Source organism: Chelonoidis abingdonii, chromosome 2, assembly GCF_003597395.2.
Source record: "Chelonoidis abingdonii isolate Lonesome George chromosome 2, CheloAbing_2.0, whole genome shotgun sequence".
NCBI classification, from domain to species: domain Eukaryota; kingdom Metazoa; phylum Chordata; order Testudines; family Testudinidae; genus Chelonoidis; species Chelonoidis abingdonii.
In genome coordinates, this window is record NC_133770.1 from 12,056,803 (window position 1) to 12,074,664 (window position 17,862).

Below are 17,862 nucleotides of genomic sequence, written 5' to 3' on the forward strand. Positions count from 1 at the left end.
AGAACTGCAGAGGGTAGGATGGTGGTGGACTGGGTTGGCAGGGGGCATATCTGACTCACACTTCAGCAGTTGGCAGTACTTAGTGCCCGCCCGCCTGTTGCCGTGGTCCTAGTCCTGTGTGGAGAGCCTGCTCCAGCCAAAGTCACTGGGCCCGATCCTACAGGGAGGGGTATTATCCCAAAAAAATGGATTGCAGAACCCCTAGAATAACCGCATTGCTCCCTTAATCTATTCCTCCTGAGGTATCGGTTTCCAGGACAGTTAAATAAACACCAAAGGGGACAGATATAAACTTCCGATAAAATGATTGCCACAGGCAGTATTCTTCTCCACAACAAAGTATCTTTTTATGACTATAACTAAATAATCTGTACTACACTGTAATCTAAAAGTAAATATCAGACACAATTCCTTAATGTAAGTTTGAGCATCTGAACTGCAGTGATGTACAGTTCAAATGACACTACATGGATACGATCCGCAGTAGGTGGCCAATCTGTAACGGGTCTCAGACAGCAGTGCTTACTTTGTACTTTACAATTTTTCTATATGAACCTTAATGAATAAACTTTAATTCTCACACACACACACTTATACATACTATTACTACTGCTAAACTATGCTACTGCTACACTATATACTGTAAATTAATAGCACGCTTACTTCCTCTGTTGGTTATTTGTATTGCTGCCGTAGACATATTGGCGCGTCTGGTGTTACAGCACTGTGGCTGCTAGAGTTGCTCATGATGGGGCTGCTGCGGTGGATGCTCTCTTCAGCAGTGTTCTCAGGGTTCTAAACTGTCACTCTCTCCTCAGAACCCCTAAGGGTCATCTCACTCCTCGATCCTTCCAGCAGCTATTCTGTCTGCTCTGTCAGCTTTCCAATCTCTCTCTCAACTATCTCATTTAACTGCCAGATATACTATTCTATCAGCACCAAGACCTTTACTGAGCATGCTCCAGATCTCACCCTTTAGTCTCACATTTTATCTTTAGCCTATTTTTGCTCTGTGTGTGCCCAGCAGTTTTAACAACCTCCAGTAACCATTAGCTTTTACTCTGTAGCCCTTAGTGACCCATATCTTTGGCTGTGGGACCCTAAATAACCTTTAGGCCTATAACAATCTTTAGGTGTTTCCATTTTAACTTTCTACTGGGCATGCTAAGCCCAGAGATACTTAGTGGGCGTACTTCATTCTACTTGTAGCAAATCATCTGCTCCACAACTTCCAATTACTATACAGCCTGCAATTTTTCAATGGTGAAGTGACACTTATTTTAAAAGGGAAGCTAGGGACCTAAGATGGAGTTCATGGAATTTTTCCAGTATTGGGGGGTGGAGAGCATGCTGAGCACTCTGGCTGATGCTGCTGTGTCAAATCCTGCAGGTGGGCTGAGCACCCTCTCTTCAACTGACGCTGCCCTCAACTTTGTGCCCTGTGTGCCTGTCCTGCTCGCCCTGCCCTAGTTACAGCCTTGTCAGAGATCTTGTTGCTGGGTGAGAAGATCATGTGGCTTAATGTGAATTGATTAGGTTCCTGTGGGCCTGGAGGAGATAAAACCTCTGGGGATGATGATCTTACCCATGCCATGGTAGATGGCCTGTGCAGGGATTATCAATATACAGGGTTCACAAAACCTTGTGTGCTATATATATGGTACTGTACATGTATGTCCAGAATGAGCTGGTCCCTTAATCATGAATGGTACGTTTTGGCAATGTTTATATGTGAAGACTCTCAATGTCCATGACTTACAGAAGTAGTATAAGGGCCCTACCATCAATCAAACCCTAACCGTGCCTGTTGGCCCTCTAAGCCCAACTCCTTGACCCCCTAGTCCCGCCCACCTGTCACTGGAAGTCCCGTCCCATGGGGGTATTACTTCCGGGGTCAAGACGGCCACATGACCAGAAGCAAGGTGTGTCATGTGACTCCGCTAAGAACTCCACCCACCATCCTCTCCCAATCAGGATGGGTTTTGTCCAGAAAGGACTGGTCCAAGAGGAGATTTGACCAATCAGGGTGACTTCTGGGGCAGGTGTGACCCATCCGGAAGTGGGTTGTGTGACCTCTCTAAGAACTCTTCCTGCTGTCCTCTACCAGTTAGGATGGGTTTCGTCCTGAAAACGCTGCTCAAAACATAGCTAAACATATGGTAGGTCTTGTCTCCCCTGCTGTTCTGGAGAAGGTGGGGAATACAGCTTCACAGGAAGGATCGGGGCTGATGTACATTAAAAGAAGGAAAAGAGAGAAATATGTCATACTCGCGATGCACAGGTCCCCCAAAACCCTTTAAAAGAAGGGCTTTGACACAGGGCCATGCATAAGTGAAAGTCCAAGAGGAAGCCTGGGCGAAAGAGGAGACACCTTCTATCTGGTAAAAGAGACATATTTTAATCAATATGGCTTTTGTTCACTCTGGGTCTGAAGAGTGCACCAAATCCGAACCATACGTGTTCCAAATAGCCCCTATGTAGACCAGCATTGAGAAAAGCATCTACATTGAGGTGCCACCTTTATCGGCCGTTACGGAGTCTGCCCCCATTGACTTTTTTATAGCAGGGAATGGCATAGATTATATGGATTTAAACAACACTGTGCTGTACCTGTGTTGCAAGATTGTAAAAGGAGACGGAACTGAACTTGCCATGGACGCCGAGGTGGGTCTGGTAAATTACCCCCGTGGCCTCTGTTTTCAGTCATTTGGATGTTACACTGGGACACTGCCTCATAAGCCAAAAGCAATAACTGTAACCCTTACAGGGCCTTTGTAGAATCGGTGCTCAATTACAGCAATGACATTCTCGCCACACAATTTTCCACTGGCCTGTTTACAAACACACTGTCGGACAGCATGAAGAAATAGAGTTGGATGGAGGGAATCTAAGGTTTGTGAGGTGTGCAAAGTTGACAGCCCAAGTTCAGAATGGTAGAGCTGCTGGGCCATCTACACAGCAACCTGTTTTTTCAAGAAAAACTTTTGTTGAACTGAGTGGATGTGAAAATTAAACTGACTTGCAGTAAAGATGCTTTCTATGTAGTGGGCAGTGCGGTTGAAGGTTTTACACTGTGCATTATATTAGCGTCCCTTTTGTGAAGAAAATACGGGTGGCCCTGAGTGTCTGTCTCGGGCACGTGGAGGCCCTGGTTACTGCTAATGCTAAATACCCCATGGCCATGTGGGAATGAAAGTGTTTAGCATCCCCGCGGGCAGCAGGGTCAGTAACCAGGAGAACCTGTTCTTGGGACAGTTATCCAAAATGCTTGTCCTAGGGTTTGTGGATAATGATGCATTAAGCAGAAGTTACACTAAAAATCCCTTTCATTTTAAACATTACGATATTAATTTTGTGGCCTCGTATGTGGATGGCGAACAGATACCGACCAAGCCTCTGCAACCGGACTTCAAGGCAGGATACTGCGTGAGAAAATACATGAATTTGGTACAGACGGCTGGTAAACACACGAAAGAGAGTTCTCTGTTAATTGACTGTGAGGAGTTTGCACAGGGTTACACCTTGTTTGCCTTTGACCTGTCTCCTGACCAGGAATGCACGGATCACTATTCCCTGATTAAAACCGGGAACTTCAGAGCAGAAATATGTTTTGGGAAGGCTTTAACGGTCACTATCAATACAATTGTTTATGGGGTTTTTGACAGCGTCATAGAGATAATCAGAGGAGAAATGTTCTGTTTGACTACATATGAACGTGGACACTGTGCAGCTTTCAGGTATCTTGTCAACGGAGTCTTACACGAAAAAGAATTTCTTAGATGCATTCCCTTGCGATTGGCTCCTAGGAGGAAAGCTGTCTCAGAGACCCCTAGGTCTGGTGATGAAAACGCATCCACACAACCAACCGGGTGAACACTGGCTCGCCTTTTATCTGGCGGAGCGTACCCGTGGAGAGTTTTTTGATTCTTATGGGCATACCTCAAACAGTATGGTGTTTCCTAAAAGCATTATGAAATCTTTAAACAAAAATGCCACAGACACTGTGTTTCACAATAGACAATTATAAGACCCCCACTCCGTCGCCTGTAGCTATCACTGCCTGTTTTCTTACATCATTGTAGCAAAGGTTTATCTTTTGACCGGATTTTAAAATTGTATTCTAACAACTTAGTGAAAAATGACTGGATGGTGATGAATTTTGTAAAAAATACATTTAAATTCTTGGGCATGTCTGACCTTACTCAAAACATGTTTCAGCAAGCCCAGACGTGTATCTTGCAATGATTTGCATAGCCATGTTACCCAATAAAGCACCCCAGGTGAGGGGTTTAAAGACACTTGATGTTTGGTGGGGGTTTTTTTGGTAAAAAAAACCAATGACCAATTGAGAAAAAGTACACAGATTATTTTTTTTTAAAAAAAAGTGTAGAATTGTTTTATTTAAAGCAAAACGTTACCAGTTTTAACAATTTTAGAATGTAAAAAACATTACACATTGAGCCATTCGGCTCTTTTAGCTAATTTTCGTTTTTTAATTGCCCCAACTGGTGACTGGGCACCAGGTACATTTTCTTCTGCATACTCTATTATTGATTAGTTAAAAGCCCCATTATCAGAGGGATAGCAAAACTTAATAGAGATCCGATAAACCCCCTAGACTGCTTTATCAAATGCTTCGTTCTTTTAAGTGAAACCCTTTTATTACATAAAAGTTTTTATAAGTGTGCATCTCTTTTTCAGCATGCACACTTGATTCTGTGTCAAAGGTACGTTTCCTTTTAAGGTACTGAGCGCTATTTCTGAGATAGCTGCTACTAGATTGCCAGAGGCCGAACACAGTAGAGCCCTTGTTTGCTGTGGGGATGATTTGCTAAGTAATTTTAAAAGGCCCAGGTTTCTCTTCATGCAGATAGATATGTTTTCGGTCAGCAGCCCCGGCTGTTAAAAAGAGGGCTGCCAATAATTCATCTCTTTTTTTTATACCGGCTGTTGTTCTTTTCAAAGTATAAACCACAGGCCAGTCTGGAGGGAAAAGACCAGTTCTTAGTCCATAAGCTTCTGATGTGGAAGCATTTAAATCCACCACCAGGTAGCCATAAGGTCTTTTGGTAGTATCCTCAAAAACTTCTAGAAAGAATTGAGCTTTGCCAGGGTACATTTGCCAAGCGAGCGTAGCGATTTGTAATTTATCCCTGGGGATTTTTGAACAGAACCGTGTACTTTGTGTTTAGGTTAATCATGCAACTCTTTTTTCCCTGACAAAATACATTTTGAATTATATACACAATGCTCAGGTTTCTGTGATGCACTTACTTGGTAAAGGCTTTCTCGATTTCATTGCTTTTACAAGCAGAGTTCATCAGATCGTCTGATATAATATTTAATTTATTAGTAGGAAACAAATGGTCATTGTCAAAAGCATCAAGCAGCCTCTCCGCAAAATTGATAAAGGCATATTCACAGAGCAGTTCTTAATATAGAGGTTGCCAACAACTGTAACACCACACAATATTCTCAGGCATAACAGACAGTGTTTGTTTGGCATTATCCAACACTTTATAAAAAAAAGTACCTTTTTCTGCAGTTGCTAGGCCCCACATGAATTGCAGAAAAGGGGTGTTTCTACCTCGTATCCATTTTTCAAAAGGCATAGGGCAGGGTTTTAAAACTTTCTCCTAGGACCCTCTTGTTGTAAACGGCTTTCTGTATTTTGTTTAAGGGTTTTTGTCTCTATTTGCCACTGATTTTTATTTCTTACAATAGAGGGCTGCTGCACCTCGTTTTTGAGGTGTTTTCTCACAGACCTGTGAAATAGTCCAGGACTAGATCTTTCAAACTGTCAGAACTGATCTTTTCACAGTTTGCTACGTTCAGAGTAATACCTTTGACTTTCATACAGGTCTTTCCTCCTGACAGCTTATATCCATACTTTTTCGGGCCTGCCAACACAAACTCAATGTGTTGATCTGGTGGGATCTCGCTCTTGAGGTCCCCTAAGTAATCCCCCAGAGGGGGGATTCCAGTCACCTATCCTTTTCACAAATATCACTGAGTCACTGTCATGGTACAGACACCGCTCTTGCAACCCATCTAGGAGGCTGCATAGTTCTAAGCGGGCAGAAGCAGTGGTGAAACAGGCTATGAAAACATTGGTATTGTCAGAGACAGAGTACCGTTCTTTTGCGTGCTTCCAAGACACACATGCTGTTCCATCATCGATAAACTCGCAGGATGAAACCTCGTAATTGGGGAAAAGCAGGTACTGAAAGAGTTTGTCAGGATCTGTCACAATGCTGGTGTTGGGTAGGTTGGTTCTTTGGCTGAATTTACCCCACAAAGAATTTAAAAACAGTTTAGCGATTTGGCGTTTAAGCAGGGTTTGATCTGATCTCGTGTTGACGTAAACACATGCCTTCTTTCTGGTAGAATTCGCTAACATACTTATTTTGTTTTTCTTCATCTATGTACCAGCCAGGATACCCTGAAGCAGGCCTGCACAACTCATATAGCAGCGAGGGCCTCATTACTCCAAAGAAAATAGCTTCAGGCCGGACCCCCCCCAACTGTACTGAAACACCACACACACCCCCATGCCGCCTAGCCCATGTAAGCAAGCAGGACTCACCCCGGCGGTGCCACTTGCTGGTCTTCTCAGGAATTAGCTCACCCAGTTGTTAGAGCGCCTTCTGCAGGCTGATGTCCCACTGCCGCTGGCTCTGTGTCCCTCCTTGACCCCAGTGCCCTTTGATCTGGGGTGCTGCCCCCTGACAATACCCCCACACTCTGCCTCTACATCTCCCCTCTCTGGGCAACCCCCAATCCTCTAATCCCCACCTCACCTCACTATGAGGCTACTGCCAGTCACCAACTAGTCCCTGCGCCCTGGGGCAGACTGCATTATGTCAGCCACTCATCACAGGCAAGGTTGGGTTTGGACTTGCTGCCTCCCTCTATAGCTGGGCTGCCCCTCTGCAGCCCTGGTACTGGTCTTAGGCCCTCAGCTAGGTCTGCAGCTTGGGGGTTTTCCAGGCTGGACCTCCCCCAGCTCCTCTAGCCTTCCCCCAGCCCTGCTCCACTCCCAGTACCCTGCTCAGCTCCCTAGCAGCCAGACCCTTCTCTCTCTGGCCCACAGCCTTTTTATACAGGCCAGCTGGGGCAGCTTCCCCAGTCAGCTCAGCTTTTCTCCTGCCACAGCCCTTCCCCAGGGCTGTTTTAAGCCCTTCAGGGCAGGAGCAGGGTAACCACCCTGCTACATCCCCCACCTCAGCGACCCCCATACTGTGGAAACAAACCCTCCTTCCCCAGCACCACCCTGCCGAAACAGCCGTGGGCCAAAAAGGAAGGTTTTTTTTGGGAGGGGGGTGATACTTTATTCAGAATTTTTCAATTAAAGCACACAATTTTGTTAATTATTTTTATTTTTTTTATGAACCACAGAAAAATGAAAAACACCTGTTCCACTGAAAGAAAAGATTTGTACTTTTCATAATCACCTTGCAAATTTAATGAGAAATATTACATCTCTTTTCGGCAAGAAGCTTGTTATATTCAGGGGGTCATATTTGAAGTGGATATTTTCATAATGTCTTCCAAATGGTCATCAGTCAGAGAAGAATGTTGCTTGTTTTTATTTATGTTCATGATGGAAAATGTTTGTTCACATATGTAAGTGCTTCCTAAAATGCTGAACGTTTTCAATGCAACTTTGATAAGATTCTTGTATTTTTCATCGTCCAGACTTTTGTAGAAGTCCCACAGGCTGCTTTCTCTGTGCTAATTTCGGTAAATTGCCGAACATTGAAGTTCAGTAACCTCCAACTGCAAATCTCCTGGCTCTTCCTCTGGATCCACAGAAAAGGGATCTTCAATCAGTTTCAATTGGATGTCATCATCTTTAGATTGAGTAAGTCTTCTGTCAAATTCTTCAGTCAAAAGATTGATGTGCTTTGCGTATTTTTCTCCTAACTCGGCGTGTTTGTGCTGAGGGATATGCTGTGCACAAGTGGGAAAGTGACACATTTCACCTTTTGACAGCTGATTTCTGAAAAGTTTCAATTTCATTTTGAAAGCTTTCACTGCTGTACACATTTGAAATATAAGTTGATTTTTTCCCTGAAGTTGAATGTTGAGATCATTCAGGTGTGCTGCAGTATCACAAAAGAAAAAGAGATCTTGATTCCAGGACTCATTTTCAAGCTCTGGGAATTTTATTGGCCCATTTTCTAGGAATTTTGCTACCTCCTCTTTCAAAGCAACGAAACATTGGAGCACGCTTCCTCGACTCAACCACCTCACTTCTGTATGGTAGATTAAGTTGCTGCACTTGGCGTTTTCCCCTTCAAGAAAGGCTCAAAATGTCCTATGTTTTAGTCCTCTAGAACAGATGTAGTTTACAATGGAAACTACCACTGACATTACATGCTCAAATTAAGATTTTACTACACAAAACCTGCTGATGTATAATGCAGTGATGTTTGGTTATTTGTCTCCCAATAAATTCTTCAAGAAGACTAACAGCTCCAACATTTTTTCCGCACATAGCTGGAGCACCATCAGTATAAATGGCCACCAAGATTGTGAAGTCTAATCTCAATTTATCATTCATGCACTTGATCAATTCACTGGAGAGTTCTTTTCCGGTCGGTTATGCAACCTGTCGTGTAGCACATGCCAACAAGTTGTTCAGTAATTTCAAAGTTTTTATCAATACCTCTAATAAAAATAAGAAGTTGGGCAGTGTCTTTTAAATCGGTGCTTTCATCCATAGCTAGGGAGTAAAAGCAGAATTCAGTGACTCTCTGCTTTAACTGATCACTTAGATTGGTAGAAATGTCTGCTATTCTTCTCTGTACAGTCATGCGTGATAGACTGATATTCTCAAATATTCCCCTCTTTTCTGGACATAACTCAGATACAGCAATCAACATATACTTTTTTAAAAACTCGCCTTCTGGGAAGCATTTCCCAGCAGCAGCAATTTCCTTAGAAATTTGATAGCTTACTTTAGTAACCTATCGTTCTCAGTGCTCACTTTCTTGAAAATTTGCTGTTCTCCACTAAGGTTTTCACTAAACTGACTGCTTTAATTATTTTTTCATTTGAGCAAGATTGGGATGTTTAGTTTCAAAGTGCCACTGAAGGCTGTATTCCTTCAGAACAGCTAATGTTTCACGACACACGAGGCACAGTATTTTGTCTTTGGAAACAGTACAAAGTATATATCCGTCCATTCAGTGTTGAAAACTCTGTGCTCTGATTCTATTTTTTTCTTTTCACTCGTGGTAGCCATTATGAAGCTCAAGATTTTGTTGAATAAATTAACACACAAGGGAAACACTCACAGTCACACACAAAGCGAAGAGAGATCTCACGGCATGTGGCACACTAGCAAGACACTGACAGTGTGTGGAAGCCTGTAGAGGGGGAAAGAAATGGCTCGCATAGGGTAACCAGATCACAGCAGTAAAATAGGACCGCCCCTCCCTGCTCGGCCCCACCATTACACCCCTCTTCAACCCCCTAGGGGTCACTATATTACTGCACACAGTAGTATCAAAAATTAAGTCTTAAAATGGATGTCTCCCTCTAGCCACTAACTTGCTGCTCGCCTCCTCTCCCCTCCCCACAAGTATCAAGCCTCACCGCCACTACCTGCCCACCCACCCTCTCAGTTCATCATCCCCCTACGAAATACAGGGAGGGGAAAAGGGGGACAGTCTGAAGGGATTTTCTGGGGCTATGCACTAAGCCAGGGAGAGGAAAGGGGGGCAATGTGAAGGGATTGGATGTGACTGTCCAACACACAAACACAGGGGCCACAGGGAGCCCAGGTGGGTGGGGGTGAAGCAGTGTGATAGCGACCAGGGAAGGGGTAAGGTCCGTGGACCAGGGAAGGGGACAGCAGTCGGGGCAGGGCAGGTGCAACGCACACACGCAGGGCCGCCCGGGAGTGGGGGGAAGTGGGGGAATTTGCGCCAGGCCCTTCAGGGACCCCCACGAGAATGTTGGAGGCTCCACCCTGCCTCTGTCTTCCCTCCTCGCCCCCATCTAGGGTGACCAGATCACAGAGGCGAAATATCGGTATGCAGGAGCGGAGCCAAAAAAAAAAAAGCATGAATAAGTGAGTAGTGCCTGGGCTGGCACCAGCCACGCAGATGTAAACGGTGGCCCTGGCACTCAACAACCCCCATCCAGAGCCCAAGGACTGACACCCTGGTGCCGCGGAGAAGGTCATGGACAGGGGGAGCGCCCCCGCCAGGTCCGTGCGCGGAGACCGGCCTGGGCTGGCCGTGGGCGCATCAGCGGGGAGCAGCCTCTTCCCTGGCGGGCTCCAGCTCCCCACAGGCCCGGGAGTGTGGAGCCATAGCGACCTTTGCGCCACTGGGCTACACCCTGCTGGAGAAAGCGGGACCTTGCCATGGCCCCCAGGCTGGGATCCGCCCCAGCATCGCGGGACCGGGATCTTCTCACCTAGAGGTCGCACCTCAGTCGGCACACACTGCCCGCCCCGCCACCGCCCCGCCCGACTCCCCCCCCGCCCCCCAGAGGCACACAGACTCTCAGATACTAATTATTGCCAGCACTGCTCCCCCAACATCTTCCAGCCGCTCCTTCACCACTCCCTCGCTGTGTGTAACCTGGCACTCGGCTCCAACGACAGTCCCCTGCCCGCCTGAGCAGCAAAGCTGCGGCAGCAGCCAAACAACTGCATGGCACAGCCCCCCAGGACAGCAGGAAGGGAGACTCTCAGGGCGGGCTGCCGCAGAGCTGGCTTCACAAACATGGGTTGGGCAAGGGGACCAGCAATCCGGCACTCAGCTGCCCACAAAGCCCGACTCTGCCGCCCTCTGCAAAGTGCCTGGTAGGGCACGGGACCGGTCGACTGGGGCACGGGCAGTGGAGTCGCAGCCGGCATCCCCCACCCCTTCCCTGGTGCCGAGGCCAAAACCTCTGCCTCCTCCCCCCAGGGCAGGTATTTGGGGAAAGATCCAATGAGGCAGTGAGGGAGCGGGGATTTGGGGAGGGGTTCAATGGGGGAAGGAGTGGGCGGAGTTGGGAGGAGGTGCGTGAACTTCCTCTGGGCTGTGCCTGTGGAGGCAAAATAACTGGACAATTCCCATCCTGACTGCACGTCCGTCAGGACACAGGACAACGAAGTAAAAATCGGGACGATCCCAATAAAATTGGGACATCTGGTCACCCTATTCCCAGCGCCTCAGCATGCTGCATCCAGGAGCAGCCCCGGACAGCGCTGCAGCAGTGTTGGTCTAGCGAGGCCTGAATTCCCCCTGCTCAGAGCCATGTGGTGAGGGAGCGGGGCTGCAAGCTGTAGCCGAGCGGCGGGAGCTCACGCCCCGCTGGAGCCAGGCCGCTGCAGCACTGTCCAAGGCCACTCCTGGACGCAGTGTGCTGAGGCTCCAGGAGAGGGAGGAGGTGGAGGTAAGTAGCCTGGTAAGCCTTTCTGAGCCGGGCATCTCCCCCAGCCCTGAGTCCCTCTGAGCCGGACACTCCCCTGACCCCGTCCCCCCCCAGCCATGACCCATAGCTCCATCCAAGCCCAGCTCCTCTGAGCTGGACATGCCCCCGACCCCATACCCCCCCTGAGCCCAGCCCCTTGCTCTGAGCCCAACCCCTCAAGCTGGATGCCCCCCCGACTCCATCCCCCCCATCCCTGATCCCCAGCTTCGAGGCCAGCCCTCCTGAGCTGGGCACCCCCACAGCCCTGACCCCGAGCTCCTCTGAACCGGACACCCCCCTGACCCCCAGCTCTGAGCCCAGCCTCTCTGAGCCAGACACCCCTCTGACCTCCATCTCTCCCACAACCTTGACCCCCAGCTCTGAGCCCAGCTCCTCTGAGCTGCATACCCCCCTGACCCCATCCGTCCTCCAAGCCCTGACCCCAGGTCTGAGCTTAGCCCCGAGCCCAGAATGCCCCCCTAACCCCACTTCTGAGCCCAGCCCCTCTGAGCTGGGTGCCCCCATGACCCCCCCCCAGCTCTGAGCCCAGCCCCTCTGAGCTGGGCACCCCCCTGACCCTATCCCCCCCCCGCCCTGACGCTGAGCCCCTCTGAGCCGGATGCACCCTCGTACTGCAGCCCCGCATCCCTGACCCCCTATGAGCCAGACACCCTTCTAACCCCCCCATCCCTGATCCCTAGTTCCGAGCCCAGCCCGTCTGAGCCAAGGATCCCTTGACCCCAGCCCGCGCTGCGGCTCAAGCCCAGGCCGGGTGCCTCTCCACTCGCTCTCACTTACCGGCTCTGCCTCGTTCTTCCCATCTCAGCAGCTCTGGAAGTGACAGTGTAGGAGGAGCAGAAAACAGAGACGCGTGCTGCGCTTCTGACCATTCGGGCGGTTAGAGTGCGGTACGCAGGGCTGTGAGGTCGGGGCCCCCCAGCAGGGGGTGAACCTGGTCAGAAGCGCGGCTGCCGGACTCGCCTCCTGCCGAAGGGGAGGGCCGACCTCACAGCCCCGCGTGCGTGCACTGTGGTCCGACCGCCCAGAGGGTCAGAAGCACGGGGCTGTGAGGTCGTGTCCCGCCTCCGAGCAGGGGGCGAACCCGGCAGCCGCGCTTCTGACCGTCCAGGCAGTCAGAGTGCTGCGCTCGGGGCTGTGAGGTTGGCCCCAGCCCCAGGTTGGGGGGGTGAACCCGAAAGCACCCCCCGCCGCTTGCCTGCGGGCCGCACAGTGGGTCCTTGGAGGCCGCATGTTGTGCAGGTCTGCCTTGAAGCCTCTTGTTTCTGGCGGAGATGTAATTTTATGTACTCTGAACAGAGTTGATCAGATTTTTCATTAAAATGCCAGATTTCATAGATTTTAGCCACTGCGTTTCCCTTCACTATGGCCGCGTTTAATTCCACCGTGCACCAAGTCCCCAGGATGGCCCTTTCCTCGTCGTCATGGGTGCATGCTTCCTGCTGCTGGGTTTCTGCACAGGTTCGGCATAGCAGGAACATAAGCTTGCCATCCACTCTGACAGGTAACAGTGGGGGAAAGAGGCCTTAGGGGGGATACATTTTAACTTTTACAATTCCAAAATAATTTGCAAGGGGTCCAAATTTGTCATAGCCTATCGGACACCCGATAATAGTTTATACTTTGCTTTTGTTTATGAAAGGGTACAGGTTGGTAAAATCATAATAGTGGATTTCTTCCCCGGGGTTAGGCTTGTAATGTAGGCAGATAGCATTTGTCCTCCCCCAAAAAAGAGCATCCCTATGCACGAGAGACTGAGGTAACTGGGCTCGGTTTAAAAAGTCTGCAAGCTCCCTGTTTCTTTCATCACCTCCCACTCATGCTCCCAAAGAGTCCTCACTGCAAAACCAAGTCATTTTAGATAGTCAGTCTTGAGCTGCGTCTTATAATAAAGAAACCAAAAAGATGACCCCATCATAGGATTTTGTGACACAAGTGACACAACCGTGGAAAAAACACCCGTTAAACTCAAAGGCTGTGTGTGCCCCATCAACATTGGCATAGCTATCTAAAAAGTAGGGGCCTACCTGTAGTTCCTCACCCTGTAAAGCATGCCATATTTGTATATTTTCTTTGTAAGAGATATACAACAGCCACTGAATAGATGGGGGTTGAATATCTCTTTTGCTGCCTGTGATAGTTGTCTGGAGGGAGAAGAGCTACTGTGTTACGCTCCAAAAACATAAACCTGTATATAGCCATGCAGACAGGTGCTAGTGTTATGTACCGGAATGAATCTATACACAGTTTTATCTTCGTGAATTTACCAGGTTCTTTCTCTACTGTATCTCCTTTCTCCGTCATTTTCATAATCTCTTTTCTGTGTAGGATACAAGCCTGTCTCAAAATTTTGACATCCTGCTGTCAGTAATACGCGAGCTCTTTCTGCAAGTCAAACGCCTCAGAGCTGTGGTCCCAATACCAGTCAAGAAACTGCTTTTTCCCTGGGCATCATGTTTTCTGCACCATAGTGCTCCACACTGGGCATAGGCCCCAAGTAATTTTGATTTTCTAAAGTGTTAAAAAAATGTGGAAAATAACCTTTGCACCCTTCAAACTGCATCGCCTGCGGTAGCTTGCTAAGCTTCATGGGCAAGAAGTTTAAAGAGTCTATAAAATGAATCCCCAGGGCCTTAACTTCCACACACACTAGTTTACTACCCTGAGTGATCAGTTCTAGGCACATCTTTTCCTTCACTAACTGCCTAATGATAAAGTACACATTGTAACCTTTGCAATTGTGTGCTAGGATTGTGTAGTCCTGAAACTTTGCCAATAAAGGTCTTAAGAAACATAGAAAAACACTTATCGCCCTTAAATTCCCAGGATTTTTCTGGCTTTAAGGGACATAGCAAAAATGTAGCTGAGAGTATGCAACCCAGTCTCCTGTGTGCATTCAAAATCATAAAAAATACAGTTTTCTAGAGATTCGGGCTTTCTAAGGTTGTCCATAAAACAGAGGTGGCTGTCTACATCACCAATGATCAAATCCTGACACTGCTTACACCGCCTGCCTTTATATACCTGTGCCGCTTGTCCACATAAGACTGACACTTATCACACAAAGTTTTAGACAGGCATTCAACTTGGTTTTTTGATGCACAGTCCATATGTCTGTCCAAACAGTCTTTGGACCGACAATACAGTCTACAGCTAGGACACCTCAGCTGCACGGCCACGCTATCTGAGCATTTTATGCTCAAGCAGAGGTGGCAATGATGCCTGCAAGAGTGGTTGTGGCTGTACACTGTGTGGCAAAACTCTCACAATAATTTTTCGCTCCGAACAACTTTTTCACATCCAGAACCCCATAGTAATGCTCATCGTGCAAAAGGATAAAATAAGTCTTGGGATACACTGTGCCCCTCGTTTTAAAAAAGGCCCAGCTGCCTTTCACCTATACAGCACCACCTGTATGTTAACTCCTAAATGCTGTGCAAACTTTGTTACATCACGGAGCATAACCTTTTTTTTTTATCTGACCACCCCAGTTTCTCGTGCAACTTTCTTGCCTCTGCTAACAATTCTGTGTCCATAGGTTTACGATCGGACATGATGGCCAAGAGCCCACCCGCAAAACACAGACTGGTACCAGTGTAAACTAGGTCTACTAAACATTGTCTCTTTTTATGAATAATTTGACTACTAAGGATAGAATTTAAAACTCTGCAAGTGCCCCCACCCGTTTTTACAACTGTCACGAGGTGCAATGTCCCATTGACATGCAACTCTATTGCTCTGTAGCAGCTTTGAGGTCTGATTTAAGAAATCCTCAGCAGACAGCTCATCCGTAGTTCTTTTGACTGAAAACAAAGAGTTAGTTAAATTATGGCTCTCTAAACATAACTGAACATAGTCATCAGGGTCTACCCTACCGTTAACGTCACTGAGCACTAACTGTATCCCCCGGTGTAGGGCTTCAACAACCTGCAGAGCTGAATTTATTTGCTCAAGATTGAGAAAGTGAAATTACTCACAATACACCAACCCCCCCAAATTAGGTAATTCATGTTGCCAATTCTCACTGTCTCCATATACACCTCTACATTTTCAGGGTTACTTGGGGGTTCCTCTACGGGACCGTTAGCAGCATCTTCTACATCAGAGGCGCCTCCGTGAGGGTCACTGGGAGTAAAGGGGACCCATCTAGAAAGCCCTCTGGGGAATTTTTAAACCAGAGTCTGATTCCGTCTCTCCATTTTTAGACAAGCCAGTTTGAGAGTCTCCAGTAGAGGGCATCTTTTTTTTTCTCATTATCTCTTTAGCCCTTTTTAAGAATTTTAGAACAACCATGGCTTGAAACTTTTTGACAGCCATTTGTTTATCCCCCAAGCGCTGTCCCCCCTGTGTTTACACATCAGCTGATGTGTACTCTGGAGGGTGCCCCTTTTACCCAGGCCCCTTTCCACAACTAGTCACACCTGCTCAGAGCCACCCTTTCCAGTCCTCCTGTCTTTTAGACCCTCTGAGGATACAGAGTTCAGCAGTGTTCTGAACAAAGCTTCTATTTTTCCCAAATCTTTTTAGAATGTCATTCTTTTAGACTCCCTGAGGATACAGCATCCATCAGTTTTCTGAATGAAGCATCAGACACTTCCCAAATACTAGAATATGGGGGAGCTGTGACGAGCTTATGGTTTTGAGAGAATGGTTTGTCAGTCCTTTTTTTTTTTTTGTTTTTTTTTATTCACAACACTAAAACGCATGAATGTGTGCATTTTCGCTCACAGTTTCCTCAAGTTGGTGTGGTAGTGGCCGCTGAGGAACTGGAGTTGTTTGCTTGGTTGTTTTTTTACCAGAGTCTCTTGTCTTGTCCTTGGGTTTGACGTATATGAAGTTTGGACCACCCTGATGCTTCATCTGCATTCTTGTGCTGTTGTGCATTGTTAAAGGTCTCAGATCAGATTCCTGGTTATTTGGTGGTTCTGGAGGAGGTGTCCTTGTAGCTCTGACTACAGCACTGTCAGAAAAGTTGCCCATGCCTATGAGGGGGGAAATTACAAAACTGAACTTTATTAGCTTTCTCGCCCACACCTATGTATTTACATAAAATACAAAATCTCATAAAACAATCAAACCAATAAGCAAAATATATTTACTGGGCTTCATCCATGCATCAGTCAATTTTCTTTTTCAGCTGCCTCTTGCCTTTTTCTTTTGAGCTTGTTTTCCATCTGGTCTAAGGATCTTTCATGTTTTGACTGTACTGTGGAGCAAACAGCATTATTATAAAACACATGAAACCATCTTGTAAACTTAAAAAAATAAAATATTCATTAAGGTGTTTTTCTGTTTAAAAAGTCATAGCTTTAAAACAAAATAATCCATTTCAGGCTGTACAACAAACACAGCTTTTGAGTTTATTTCTACCACTTAATAAAAAAAAACCCCACAAACATTTTTAGATATCTCATTTTGCAGAATAAAAAACCAAACTGCTTTTAAAATCCATTTTAAAACACATTTTGCACAGTCAAAAACCCTGTTGGTTTGCAGGAAACCAAATACTTTACCCCATGCATTTAATAGGGCCTTGCTTGTTCTGTCCCCCTGCCATGTGTGCTTGGGCCTTTGGGTTAGTTAGTATTATTCCCCACAATTGCCTCAAACCCATTTTTAAAACATATCACATTATACACAGTAAAAAAAACACCCTGTTAGTTTGAAACAAACCAAGTACTTTAAGAAATCTACTCCCATGCCTCGCACAGACACGTCCCCCCCCACCCCCCAAACAGCAGCTTTATAAACACACCAAACCAAATTTGCAGCCATATACTTTTCAGAAAACCACATGCATTTAAAAGGCCCATGCTTGTTCTGTCCCCTAGCCATGTGTGCTTGGGCCTTTGGGTTAGTAAGTATTATTCCCCCAATTGCCTCAAACCCACATCACATTATTCACAGTAAAAAAAAACAAAAACCTGTTAGTTTGAAACAAGCCAAGTACTTTAAGAAATCTACACCTATACCTTGCACAGACCCTCTCATACACAAAACAGCAGCTTTATAAACACACCAAACCACGTTTCCAGCCATATACTTTTCAATAAACCTCTATGCATTTAAAAGCAAATTGCAAAAAAAGTTATCTTTCACTATGGGATAAAGTGTTGCAGGCACATGCTTGTTCTGTTCCCTACCACGTGTGTTTGGGCCTTCAAGTTAAAGAACAAGTGAAAATGTTAGTGTTACCACCAAATCCCTATACAACCTGTGTAATATCTATTTAAAAAAAAAAACAGTATTAAGCACAACTGTAGTTAAAATGGTTTTTATCTTGGCCTGGTGGTGAAATGCAGTTTAAAGTTACTGGTTCCATGCTAAACAGATAGCACAGTAAATAATGGTGCCTATGTTTATTGCAAAGACAGCATGGGCAAAGAGTGGCATTATATAATATATAGTTTCAGAGTTAAAGACAGC